Here is a 14,468-nt window from a genome sequence, read left to right as displayed (position 1 = left end):
GTGTTGACCATCTAAACAAATTATGTAATAGTGTTTCTATGCATCAATCCATCCATCTTCTTCTGCTTAGCCGGGGTCGGGTCGCGGGGGCAGCAGCCTAAGCAGGGAAGCCCAGACTTCCCTCTCCCCAGCCACTTCGTCTAGCTCTTCCCGGGGGATCCCGAGGCGTTCCCAAGCCAGCCGGGAGTCATAGTCTTCCCAACTTGTCCTGGGTCTTCCCTGTGGCCTCCTACCGGTTGGACGTGCCCTAAACACTTCCCTAGGGAGGCGTTCGGGTGGCATCCTGACCAGATGCCCGAACCACCTCATCCGGCTCCTCTCGATGTAAAGGAGCAGCGGCTTTACTTTGAGCTCCTCCCGGATGACAGAGCTTCTCACCCTAAGGGAGAGCCCCGCCACCCGGCGGAGGAAGCTCATTTCGGCCGCTTGTACAATATATTTTTATTCCCAGTTCTATTTACATAGTAGCCATTTTAAATGTTAAGTAAATCTGTGATTAGGTGGCGACTTGTCCAGGGTGTACACCGCCTTCCGCCCGAATGCAGCTGAGATAGGCTCCAGCATCCCCCGCGACCCCAAAAGGGACAAGCGGTAGAAAATGAATGGATGGATGGATAAATATATGGCTTTAGAGTCTGGAGATTCAGGTTCAAATCTCTGCACTAATCTCCCTTCTACAGCGTGAATCAGTGGTTCTCAACCTTTTTTCAGTGATGTACAGCCTGTGAACATTTTTTTAAATTCAAGTACCCCCTAAGATAACAAAGGTAAATACAGCACTATGTCATCAGTTTCTGATTTATTAAATTGTTTAACATGCAAAATATTGCTCATTTGTAGTGTTCTTTCTTGAACTATTTGGAAAAAAAGATATACAAATAACTGAAAACTTGTTGAAAAATAAACAAGTGATTCAATTATAATTAAAGATTTCTGCATAAAGAAGTGATCATCAACTTAAAGTGCCCTCTTTGGGGATTGTAATAGAGATCCATCTGGATTCATGAACTTAATTCTAAACATTTCTTCACAAAAAAAGAAATCTTTAACATCAATATTTATGGAACATGTCTGCAAAAAATCTAGCTGTCAACACTGAATATTGCATTGTTGCATTTCTTTTCAAAGTTTATGAACTTAAATTAATATTTTGTTGAAGTATTAATCAATAAATATATTTATAAAGGATTTTCAGAATATTTTAAAAAAATGTTACGTACCCCTTGGCATACCTTCAAGTACCCCCAGAGGTACATGTACCCCCATTTGAGAACCACTGGCTTAAATCATGCAAGTTAGGCAAATTGGAAGCTCTAAATCATGCTATTCAACTGGCGGCCTAGGAATGACGCCATACAGTATAAACATTTTGCAGCAATTTCCTAAAAACACTAGTTTCTCTGTTCTAAAGAGGAACTTGGACCACTGTAAACACATTGGCCGATCCTTGCATTGACACTTTAGCCTTGCTAGTAAACATGCACTGGGATCCAAATATGCAATTTACACAACTGAGGCATTCCTCCAGGCAACATTTTAAATCCTCTCCTTATTTGGCAGTTAATTTTTTTTTGTATTGGGATTTACAGTATATAACTGAGGTGTTGCTGTAGTTTGTTTATGCCAGATACAGCCAGTGGTCATTTGTTTGACTTGGGTTATACTAATAGTGTTCCTCAAGGTTCCATTTTAGGTCCTCTCTTTTTCATCATTTGGGTTTGTTCAACTGGTGGTTCAGTTAAAAAAACTGGGGGGGGGGGGAGACTCACATTTTTACAGCAAATTCATAAAAACTGTGTTGTCATAGATATGATCTCTGACTAGCTTTTTTGCAGAAGGTCCTTAGAAACAGCGGCGCTCTCCTGTAACTCTGACATGAAGTGTGAGTGTGCACGGTTTGTCGAGATGTGACCTGTGGTTGACTGGTGACCAGTCTAGGCCGTACCCAAGTCAGCTGGGAGAAGTGGGTAGTCACCTGTGACTCTACAAGCAATAGAAAATGGATGATTTATTCAAACTATTATATTTAAACTACTGCAAGTGTATAAAGTCGTGGTCAAAAGTTTAAAAACACTTGTAAAGAACAAAATGCCATGGCTGTCATGAGTTTCCTATAATTTCTACAACTCATTTTTTTTTTGTGATAGAGTGATTGGAGCACATACTTGTTTTTCACAAAAAAACATTCATGAAGTTTGGTTCTTTTATGAATTTATTATGGGTCTAATGAAAATGTGACCAAATCTGCTGGGTCAAAAGTATACATACAGCAATGTTTATATTTGGTTACATGTTCCTTGGCAAGTTTCACTGCAATAAGGCACTTTTGGTAGCCATCCACAAGCTTCTGGCTGAATTTTTGACCGCTCCTCTTGACAAGATTGGTGCAGTTCAGCTTAATGTGTTATTTTTCTGACATGGACTTGTTTCTTTAGCATTGTCCACACGTTTAAGTCAGGACTCCGGTAAGGTCATTCTAAAACCTTAATTCTAGCCTGATTTAGCCATTCCTTTACGACTTTTGATGTGTGTTTGGGGTCATTGTCCTGTTTGAACACCCAACTGCGCCCAAGACTCAACCTCGGAGCTGATGATTTTAGGTTGGCCTGAAGAATTTGGAGGTAAACATCCTTTTTCATTGTCCCATTTGAAGCACCAGTTCCAATAGCAGCAAAAAAGGCCAAGAGCATAATACTACCAACACCGTGCTTGTCGGTGGGCATGGTGTTCCTGGGATTAAAAGCCTCACCTTTTCTCCTCCAAACATATTGCTGGGGGTTGTGGCCTAACAGCTCTATTTTAGTTTCATCTGACATCACATAGACAAAGATAAGCCCTTAAGTGCTTTTGGTAGCCATCCACAAGCTTCTGGCATGCTTCTGGTTGAATACTTGAACACTACTCTTGACAAAATTAGTGCAGTTCAGCTAAATTTGTTGATTTTCTGACATGGACTTGTTTCTTCAGCATTGTCCACACGTCAGGACTTTGGGAAAGCCATTCTAAAACCTTAAAGGCCTACTGAAATGCGATTTTCTTATTTAAACTGGGATAGCAGCTCCATTCTATTTGTCATACTTGATCATTTTGCGATATTGCCATATTTTTGCTGAAAGGATTTAGTAGAGAACATCGACAATAAAGTTTGCAACTTTTGGTGCTGATAAAAAAGCCTTGCCTGTACCGGAAGTAGCAGACGATATGCGCGTCACATCACGGGTTGTGGAGCTCCTCACATCTGAACATTGTTTACAATCATGGCCACCAGCAGCGAGAGCGATTCGGACCGAGAAAGCGACGATTTCCCCATTAATTTGAGCGAGGATGAATGATTTGTGGCTGAGGAAAGCGAGAGTGAAGAACTAGGAAAAAAAAAGACTAAAGGGCAGTGGGAGCGATTCAGATAGGGAAGATGCTGTGAGAGGCGCTGTGGCAGCCGTGGGGGTGTCAGGACCACTCGGCCAGGCCCAACCGCAACAAGGGATAGAGCCATACCGCTTTGAACCCGACGCTGACGGTGTTGGTCAGGAGGACGCTGCTGATATTGATGCTGGAGTAGCACACGACATAGATCGCCTTCAGAATACAGAATGGTAAAATGTTATTTATTTTTTTGAAATGATCGCTGCATAATACACTGTACTTTGTGTGTATGGTCCAATCCAACCCTGTTTGCTTGACATCTCTGTTCCATAGTAAAGTTTGACTGTCATCTTTTGGGAATGTAAACAATGAAACACCGACTGTGTTTGTGTTGCTAAAGCCGGCCGCAATACAGCACTTCCCACCTACAGCTTTCTTCTTTGATGTCTCCATTGTTCACTGAACAAATTGTAAAAGATTAACCAACACAGATATCCAGAATACTGCGGAATTTTGTGATGAAAACAGACGACTTAATAGCTGTGCACAAAATGTCCTCTACAATCCGTGACGTCACGCGCAGGCGTCATCATACCGAGACGTTTTCAGCAGGATTTTTTGGCGCAAAATTTAAAATTGCACTCTAGTAAGTTAACCTGGCCATATTGGCATGTGTTGCAATGTTAAGATTTTATCATTGATGTATAAACTATCAGACTGTTTGGTTGGTAGTAGTGGGTTTCAGTAGGCCTTTAATTGTAGCTTAATTTTTGTTTCATCTGACCACATAACTTTCTTTGTCCATGTGATGTCAGATGAAACAAAAATTAAGATGTTTGGCCACAACCCCCAGCAAAATGTTTGGAGGAAAAAATGTGAGGCCTTTAATCCCAGGAACCGTCAAGCATGGTGGCAGTAGTTTTATGCTCTGGGCCTGTTTTGCTGCCAATGGGACTGGTGCTTTACAGACAGCAAATGGCACAATGAAAAAGGAGGATTACCTCCAAATTACAACCTAAAATCATCAGCCCGGAGGTTGGGTCTTGAGTGCAGTTGGGTGTTCCAACAGGACCATGACCCCAAACACACAAAAGGAATGGTTAAATCAGGCTAGAATTAAGGTTTTAGAATTGCCTTCCCAAAGTCCTGACAATGCTGAAGAAACAAGTCCATGTCAAAAAACCAACAAATTTAGCTGAACTGCACCGATTTTATCGAGAAATGGTCAAAAATTCAACCAGAAGCTTGTGGATGGCAAACCAAAATCGCCTTATTGCAGTGAAACTTGCCAAGGGACATGTAACCAAATATTAACATTGCTGTATGTATACTTTTGACCCAGCAGATTTGGTCACATTTTCAGTAGACCCATAATAAATTCATAAAAGAACCAAACTTCATGAATGTTTTTGTGACCAACAAGTATGTGCTCCAATCACTCTATCACAAAAAAAAAAAATAATAGTTGTAGAGATTATTGGAAAATCAAGACAGCCATGACATTATGTTCTTTACAAGTGTATGTAAACTTTTGACCACAACTGTACAGTAGATACTATGGGGGTTAAATCATTTTGGTTGCAACAACATATCACTTGAGGGGATTTACTTTATGTCGTGATGTTTTAACACTCATCTCTTTGCAAGAATTTGCCATTTTAAATTCTATTTACATACGAGTCATTCATAAAACGGTACTCTAATGCAGTGGTCCCCAACCACTGCATTAGTACATCGATTGGTACCGGGCCGCAGAAGAATTTTTTATTTTATATATATATATATATTTTTTTTTAAATTAAATCAACATAAAAAAAACACAAGATACACTTACAGTTAGTGCACCAACCCCCAAAAAACTCCCCTTTTCATGACAACAAACAAAAAAAAAAAGAATCCCTCACTGGGCCGCGTTACAAATGATCAAGCGTTGACCGGTCCACAGCTACAAAAAGGTTGGGGACCACTGCTCTAATGCACAAAACAGAAAACCATAGTTGCACATCATGGCATTTAAGTCAGGATAGTGGTAATGCCTTTCTTTCTGTTAATATTTTCTTCTTACTCATCCCTGTAGATCAGACCTGGACAATTATTTTGGCTCAGGGACCACATTTAGAGAAAAAATGTGTCTGGGGGCCCGGTATATCTATTTTTAGGAACACTAATACAAAACCTCACAATGTCTGATTGAATGCTAAAAACATTATGACAGACCGCCTTAAAAAACGTGATGGAATTTTTAATTTTTCTATAAACGATAAAGCCCTGAATATTGACAAAATATGAATGTCACACCCGCTTTCGATCGACATATTTTACAATCAAGTGAAACGTAACAAAAATGCAACAAACAGTGAAATATGAACGCGAAGGGTACAAAATAAACCCACCTACAATCTGATAACTCTGATATTTGCTGAATTCCTCCCAGGGATCAATAACGTACTTTCTATTCTATTTTATTCTATTCTATACATCACTAAGCTTTAGAACTTTGTTGTGAAAATCTCCTTCCGCGTCTGTGGAAACGCTCCCCGCCCACACTGCTTGGTGCCTCATCTGAGCTGCTGTGATTTAGATGACTATAGTAACTAATTACATTACCATAGTACAGGGGTAGGGAACGTATGGCTCTAGAGCCAGATGTGCCTCTTACGATGACTGCACCTGGCTCTCAGATAAATCTTAGCTGAGATTGCTTAACACGGTAAGTAATGAATAATTCCGCTGGTAATCACAGTGTCAAAAATAACGTTCAAAATATAAAACATTTTCATGCATTTTAATCCATCCATCCGTTTTCTACCGCACCTGTTCAAGAAGTCGCATTATTGGTAAGAAGTATTTTATTTATTGTTGGTTAGCTTCAGAATAACAATGTTATTAAAAATAATAAGAGACTTGTTATACTCGGAAAATGTTGGTCTTATTTGAAAATGCATGCATTTAGTTGGATTCAGTCTTAAAAAAATATTATATGGCTCTCACTGTAATACTTTTTAAAATATTTGGCTTGAATGGCTCTCTGAGCCAAAAAGGTTCCCGACCCCTGCCATTGTACAGAGATGGGAATTTTCCGCGGATCCGCGGAATTCAGCCGATTTTGGCGCCGCCAAGTACATTTATATAGTATAATGTGTTAAGGCACCAGATTGGCTAGCTCTACTATTAGCTGACGACATCAACCAATGCCATTGCCCGTTATAAGCATCTGCACGCGTTGTTTGCCGACAATATCTAGTCCCTGATCCTCAATCATTGTGAGCGTTTCTGAACTTGTATTCTGTTCATATTGGTTGTGTTTATCGGCGACTAATCTGGAAAGAAAACACAGTAGCTCTCAATTAACACGTTTTTTTTATTGACATAACAGTTTCAGATATGGTTAAGCTTATTCAAGATAGGACTGCTTCATTAGCGAAATATATCAATAAGGGCGTGAGAAACAAGTGGAACTGGGCATGGCTCGATATAGCTCTCAAACTGAAGGTGAAGATTAACAACAATATCGTAGAAGTAGACGAACTGATCTGCGATTTCATTGCAAAGTGCGATGAACCGGGACGTGCTCAGTGCTTATATTGCAAGGACATTGTGTACTATGGATCTCGGGGAAAGGTGGCACTCTTTGACCACGCGAACTCGGCAAGGCATCGAAGTAAGGTGAGTTTACGGGGAAGTAATTTTTCACTGGGATCTGCCTTCAAGCTGAAGTCAAACATCGTCACAAATGCAGCCTCAAATCAACTATCGAAGCCTCCCACCTCCGACTCGGCTCCTCTCACACCAATCTACGACAGACGAGTCCATTCAGAGGTACAATACACGATCGTATGTATTTCAAAATTTTTATATTTTGAATTCTGGTTAATCCATTTGTAGGCGTATTTTTGTCTATAATCCAAAAGTGTGCAATAATTTTATATATGTGTAAACTTGTATACAAACATTTCATCACATGATACATTTTTATGACAATATTTACTAATAAATGTGAAATTTTGGTCAGGAGAATATTGTTACATTTTGACTCAAAATAGCAGGAAATGCATCCTAAGCTAACATAGATTTCCAAATTTTTAGGGGGGGGGGGCATGCACCCAGACCCCCCTAGCAGTGGGGGCCTCCCGCAAAGCGGTGTTTTAGGATTAAACAATTTTCAGCTGGGCTTTGTGGACTTGGAGAAGGCATTCGACCGTGTCCCTCAGGAAGTCCTGTGGGGAGTGCTCAGAGAGTATGGGGTACTGGACTGTCTTATTGTGGCGGTCCGCTCCCTGTATGATCAGTGTCAGAGCTTGCTCCGCATTGCCGGCAGTAAGTCGGACACTTTTCCAGTGAGGGTTGGACTCCGCCAAGGCTGCCCTTTGTCACCGATTCTGTTCATAACTTTTATGGACACAATTTCTAGGTGGAGTCAAGGCGTTGAGGGGTTCCGGTTATGTGGCCGCGGGATTAGGTCTCTGCTTTTTGCAGATGATGTGGTCATGGTGGCTTCATCTGGCCGGGATCTTCAGCTCTCACTGGATCGGTTCGCAGCCGAGTGTGAAGTGACCGGAAGTCCGAGTCCATGGTTCTCGCCCGGAAAAGGGTGGAGTGCCATCTCCGGATTGGGGAGGAGACCCTGCCCCAAGTGGAGGAGTTCAAGTACCTCGGAGTCTTGTTCACGAGTGGGGGAAGAGTGGATCGTGAGATCGACAGGCGGATCGGTCCGGCGTCTTCAGTAATGCGGACGTTGTACCGATCCGTTGTGGTGAAGAAGGAGCTGCGTTCCCACCCTCACCTATGGTCATGAGCTTTGGGTCATGACCGAAAGGATAAGATCACGGGTACAAGCGGATAAAATGAGTTTCCCCCACCGTGTGGCGGGGCTCTCCCTTAGAGATAGGGTGAGAAGCTCTGCCATCCGGGAGGAACTCAAAGTAAAGCCGCAGCTCCTCCACATCGAGAGGAGCCAGATGAGGTGGTTCGGGCATCTGGTCAGGATGCCACCCGAACGCCTCCCTAGGGAGGTGTTTAGGGCACGCCCAACCGGTAGGAGGCCACGGGGAAGACCCAGGACACATTGGGAAGACTATGTCTCCCGGCTCGCCTGGGAACGCCTCAGGATCCCCCGGGGAGAGCTAGACGAATTGGCTGGGGAGAGGGAAGTCTGGGCTTCCCTGCTTAGGCTGCTGCCCCCGCGACCCGACTTCGGATAAGCGGAAGAAGATGGATGGATGGATGGAATTTTCAGCTGATTTTGTAAATCTTCATCCCCATCCCTGATTGTACATGGTATATCATCCATAAGCGCAGATTCCAACCATTGAAATACTTTCTACAGTTGAAGACTTACGGTCATTAGAAAACATGACTGCGCGTCATAATGGCAGCTACACTTTCCATCTTAAAGATCTAAAAAAAATATTTGGGAATGTCCGGCGGGCCAGATTGAAAAGCTCAACGGGCAGCGTGTGGCCCCCGGGCCTTAATTTGCACAGGTCTGCTGTAGTGAAGTGAATTATATTTATATAGCGCTTTTCTCTAGTGACTCAAAGCGCTTTTTACATAGTGAAACCCTCTATCTAAGTTACATTTAAACCAGTGTGGGTGGCACTGGGAGCAGGTGGGTAAAGTGTCTTGCCCAAGGACACAACGGCAGTGACTAGGATGGCGGAAGCGGGAATCGAACCTACAACCCTTTAAGTTGCTGGCACGACCACTCTACCAACCGAGATATACTACTACTGCGCATATTTATGGCTGCTCAAGGTCACCATAGCAAAGGCTTGCCATCCCCATCCCCCCACCCCTACACCTTGTTCTGTACAAAATGCATGTGCACTTCCGCTATGAACCACTAGAGGACCCCTTTTTAATTCAAACCATTCTCCATGGAGTGTCAGCTTCCCTCTCTCCCTCTCCTCTTCTTCCCATTCCCGGTCCTCAGATGCAAGTAAGACGGGTGCTCAGCAGTTCCCTGTCAGCCTAAAACCGCTTTCATTTGACCTTATCTTCACTGACTCCACTGGAAAAAAGAGGGGATAATCGCAGCAGCTATTTGTGGTATGTAGTCAACAACAATATGCCTGTTTTTTTTGTCTATGTGGCGGCTGTCCGAACCAGCAAGATGTCCATTATCGTGACAATATACCTGCGTTTTTGTAACATATCCATCCCAAAAAAATTAGGTTAGTGCGTCGTGAGGAGAATGAGCTCGACGAGAGCGAGCTAGCTTTGCTCGATAAAGCCGGCGAGGCTTGTGTTGCGTTATTTGACATTTATGCCATTTTAATAGCAGCTATGATTCATTTGGGGGTGGTACTTAAGAGGGAAACTGTTTTTAGTGGTTCAAATATTATCAATTACCAGTATAGTAGACCTGCTATAGTAAAATACGATATATGTCAGCTTGTGTACTCGGGAGCCGTGGTCGTCTTATGCCGGTTTCCGTGCCTCATCAGCGGTCAATCACGTGGGATTGTAAGCGGTGGCAGAGATGGAAGCAATGGAGGACGAGCACGCCTCTTTTTTCATTTAATCCAGAGAGTCAATTATCAAGCATAAATAATTATACTATTTTCGAAGCTGAGCAGATTTAAAGGTATTGTTAGATTTAGAAGGTCAAAAGTGCATATTTAAAGGCCTACTGAAACGCACTACTACCCACCACACAGTCTGATAGTTTATATATCAATGATGAAATATTAACATTGCAACACATGCCAATACAGCCTTTTTAGTTTACTAAATTAAAATTTTAAATTTCCCGGGAGTTTTGTCTTGAAAACGTGGTGTAATGATGACGTTGTACGCAAGATGTCACGGGTTTTAAGGAAATATGAGCGCTGCACACACACACAGCTAAAAGTCGTCTGCTTCAACGGCATAATTACACAGTATTTTGGAGATCTGTGTTGCTGAATCTTTTGCAATTTGTTCAATTAATAATGGAGAAGTCAAAGTAGAAAGATGGAGGAGGGAAGCATTAGCCTTTAGCCATACAAACACACTGTGATTCCTTGTTTAAAATTTCTGGAGGTGAAACTTTCTTATGGATCAGATCGCGGGCGGTCAAGCCAACATGGATCCCTACCAAATGTCAACCAGCAGGTTTCGGTGAGAAAATTGTGGTTAAAAAGTCAGTTCTTACCGGAGAAAAGCTGAGCTTGTGCCGTCCATAGCTGCCGTCGACTCCCCTGAGACACTGCGTGTCAAGACACCTGTGGAGACACCCTTCTGACAATCAGGTAATATTAAACTCACTAAAACACTAGCAACACAATAGAAAGGTAAGGGATTTCCCAGAATTGTCCTAGTAAATGTCTCTAAAAACATCGGAATCCGTACCAATGCAATCGTTTTTTTAATTTTTTTAACTTATTTTTTTAAATCATTTTTTTTTTCTAGTCCGTCGCTATCAATATCCTCAAACACGAATCTTTTATCCTCGCTCAAATTAATGGGGAAATTGTCGTTTTCTCGGTCCGAATAGCCCTTTTTGTTGGAGGCTCCCATTAAACACAATGTGAATACGTGAGGAGCCATCAAACATGTGACGTCATCGTCTGCGACTTCCGGTAGAGGCAGGGCATTTCTCTTAACACCGAAAGTTGCGAACTTTATCGTGGATGTTCTCTACTAAATCCTTTCAGCAAATGATCAAGTATGACACATAGAATGGAACTGCTATCCCCGTTTAAATAAGAAAATCTCATTTCAGTAGGCCTTTAAAGGCCCTGCAGTCATGAAATTATTGATGAGCTAAGCCATTTTTGGTGTAGGGTGACAGGGATTCAGTGCTCCTTTCGCCACATTTCTTTTCCCTTCTGTTACAATTAAGGATTGTTGTACTTGTCTGGTCAGGAAGGGAAGCGTGACTGTCACTTTTCTTTTCATGTTGTAAGACAGGAGTGTCAAACGTACGGCCTGAGGGCCGTATCAGGCCCTCGAACAGGTTTTATCTGTCCTGCGGCATGAGTTTGCTAAGTATAAAAATTAACCTGAAATTTCCGAGTGAAATAAATTGTTGTTCTAAGTTTGTCCACTGGATGTTGTAACAGCAATGATTTCTACAGTACGTACAAAATAACCCACATGATGTTAGTACATCAGTCGAGGAAAATGATCAAACTACATAAATAACATTCTGTAATTTGATTTTGATATATTTTAATCTTGATAGATTGAAAATTTACACCAATGAGTTGACTGATGGGCAGCACGGTGGTAGAGGGGTTAGTGCATTTGCCTCACAATACGAAGGTCATGAGTTGTCCTGGGTTTAATCCGGGGCTCTGGATCTTTCTGTGTGGAGTTTGCATGTTCTCCCCGTGAATGCGTGGGTTCCCTAAGGGTACCCCGGCTTCCTCCCACCGCCAAAAACATGCACCTGGGGATAGGTTGATTGGCGACACTTAATTGGCCCTAGTGTGTGAATGTGAGTGTGAATGTTGTCTGTCTATCTGTGTTGGCCCTGCGATGAGGTGGCGACTTGTTCAGGGTGTACCCCGCCTTCCACCCGAATGCAGCTGAGATAGGCTCCAGGGACCCCCTGAAACCCTGAACGGGACAAGCGGTAAAAAATGGATGGATGGATGGAGTTGACTGATAGGCACCACTTTGGAACAGGAGTTAGTGCATGTGCCTCACAATACAAAGTTCCTAAATTCAATCCTCTGACTCGGAATCTTTCTGTGTGGCGTTTGCATGTTCTCCCCGTGACTGCGTGGGTTCCCTCTGGGTACTCCGGCTTCCTCCCACCTCCTAAAACATGCACCTGGGGATACGTTGATTGGCAACACTAAATTGGGCGAAGGGTGTGAATGTGAGTGTGAATGTTGTTGGTCTATCTGCGATGAGGTAGCGACTTGTCCAGGGTTTACCCTGCCTTCCTTTTGAATGCAGCTGAGATAGGCTCCAGCAGCCCCCGCGATCCCGAAAGGGACAAGTTGTAGAAAAATGGATGGATGGATGGAGTTGACTGATGAACATTATCGCATAGTTTATTCAGAAAGTATAAATAACGACAAATAAATATAGAATACTATTAACCGCAACATGTAAGTGTAAAAAAAGCCCAACAACATTATAATTTGTATATTTTCAGAATGTGCTTGTTCTATTTTTAAACAACGAAAACAATCTGAAGTTGTCTTTATTTTTAAGTTATCGTGCCGGGATTTTACCAGTCCGGCCCACTTGGGAGAAGATTTTTCTCCATGTGGCCCCCGATCTAAAATGAGTTTGACACCCCTGTTGTAGGAAATGCTGAGTTTACTGTCTGAAAGTTATTAAGAGATTGACCGATTCTTGGGGGGAGGGGGAGAGGGGCGGCGCGGTGGCGCTAGGGAAAATAATCGATTTTCATGACATTTAATTGTCATTTTTGCAATATAATCAGTTATGATACACAGCACAAGCATGTTTCATATTTAAGTAGTTTTAACCAAATTTGACCACATTTTGAATAAAATTGTAAAGCGTACTCCATTTTGAGATGCCACCTTATCGTAGTAGAGGAGTTTGCGTGTCCTAATGATCCTAGGAGCTATGTTGTCTCGGGGATTCTATGCCCCGTGGTAGGGTCTCCCAAGACGAACAGGTCCTAGGTGAAGGATCAGACAAAGGGCAGCTCAAAGACCTTTATGAAAAGTACAAATCGAGGACCTAGATTTCCTTTGCCCGGACGCGGGTCACCGGGACTCCTCTCTGGAGCCAGGCCCGGAGGTGGGGCACGATGGCGAGTGTCTGGTGGCCGGGCCTGTCCCAATGGGGCCTGGCCGGGCTCAGCCTGAAGAGGCAATATGGGTCCCCCATTCAATGGGGTCACCACTCATGGGATACTGATTGTACCACTTTTCTTGTATAATTAGTGCAGACCTGTTACCTGCGTCTGCAGGCCACTAGGCCAGACGCCAGTGTGGGCAAAAGACCTCAGCAGAGAAAGCCACACACGGTCAATATTGCCTTGTGGCTATCGGGGTGCTTGGAAGACATTGCTACAGTCAAAATGAGAACAAAATAATAATAGCAAACGGGGAACGGCGTGGCTCGGTTGGGACAGCGGCCTGGTTCGATCCCGGGCTTCCACCATCCTAGTTAAGTCTGTGAGGTCTTTGGGAAAGACACTTGGTTAGGGCCTTGCATGGCAGCTCCCACCATCAGTGTGTAAATATGTGTGTGAATGGGTGAATGTGGAAATAGTGTCAAAGCGCTTTGAGTACCTTGAAGGTAGAAAAGCGCTATACAAGTATAACCCATATATCATTTAGCATATGTTTATTGGATAACTATGGAGCAATACTTACACATATGTTACAGACAATAAGGCTTAATTGATAAACATGCATTCACGCCATGATTGGGCAGTCAAAAAATGGAGCTGGACTTTTCATAGGCGTTTGGAAAGATGCATCGGTTGCGTGATTGGCCACAAAAAAATTGAATCAGCCCGGTGATTGGTTTAGGAAAGATGGGCTCTGCCTGGTACGTGAAGGGACAGGAAAGAAAAGTTCATTTTGCGCTGTGTTTGGGCGGTCAAAAGATGGCGGAGACGTCACGAGTGAGACGTTACAAATGGGGTAAATTCCAAACAACTCTTTTAAAACAGTGATGCAACAGAAAAGGTGGTTTTGAATAACAGGGCCCTAAAATTTCAGAGCGTGGCCTGAACTGGGGCTAAAAAGATTTCTGACAAGGCTAATGCTTGGATTCAAAATGACATCACGTCCGGTTCATTTAATACGCACAGTGGTCAAGCCAGCATCTATTCTCAATGGGTACTTGGCGCCATTTAGCCTTTCTTGAAAAAAAAAAAAACGCCCTACGCTTGCATTGTTTTCGGCTGTACGAACTGTTTGAATCACAAAAAGGATAAACGTTTTTTTATAGTTCCTCGGGAGGTAATCAAGAAGGACGGAAGAGTGTAAGATTTTATGAAAGAGGACAAAAAAAGTATAACGCACAGATATAATAATAATGCACATGTTTGTGGTGATCACTTAAAAAAAGTTAAAAGTTTAAGGCCGCAAACATTAACATTTTGTGTTTCCCATTTAAGTATTATTTTGATATTATTTGTGTCTCTTAAGAGACATTTTTGCTACGTGTGTTCCGTAAAG

At 42.7% G+C, this 14,468-nt stretch overlaps 1 protein-coding gene across 1 annotated transcript in view; it reads left to right on the top strand.

Moving 5' to 3' along the window:
• Positions 1–9,219: 9,219 nt before the first annotated feature.
• Positions 9,220–14,468, top strand: part of slc25a22a (solute carrier family 25 member 22a) — a 38,301-nt gene continuing 33,052 nt past the window's right edge. Inside the window, exon 1 of the mRNA XM_061917196.1 lies at positions 9,220–9,411. The gene's annotated coding sequence lies outside the window, so the exon portion shown is untranslated. The remainder of the gene's footprint in view (positions 9,412–14,468) is intronic.

Source organism: Nerophis ophidion, linkage group LG12 (genome assembly GCF_033978795.1).
Source record: "Nerophis ophidion isolate RoL-2023_Sa linkage group LG12, RoL_Noph_v1.0, whole genome shotgun sequence".
NCBI classification, from domain to species: Eukaryota; Metazoa; Chordata; class Actinopteri; order Syngnathiformes; family Syngnathidae; genus Nerophis; species Nerophis ophidion.
This window is presented reverse-complemented; position numbering and strand designations above follow the sequence as displayed.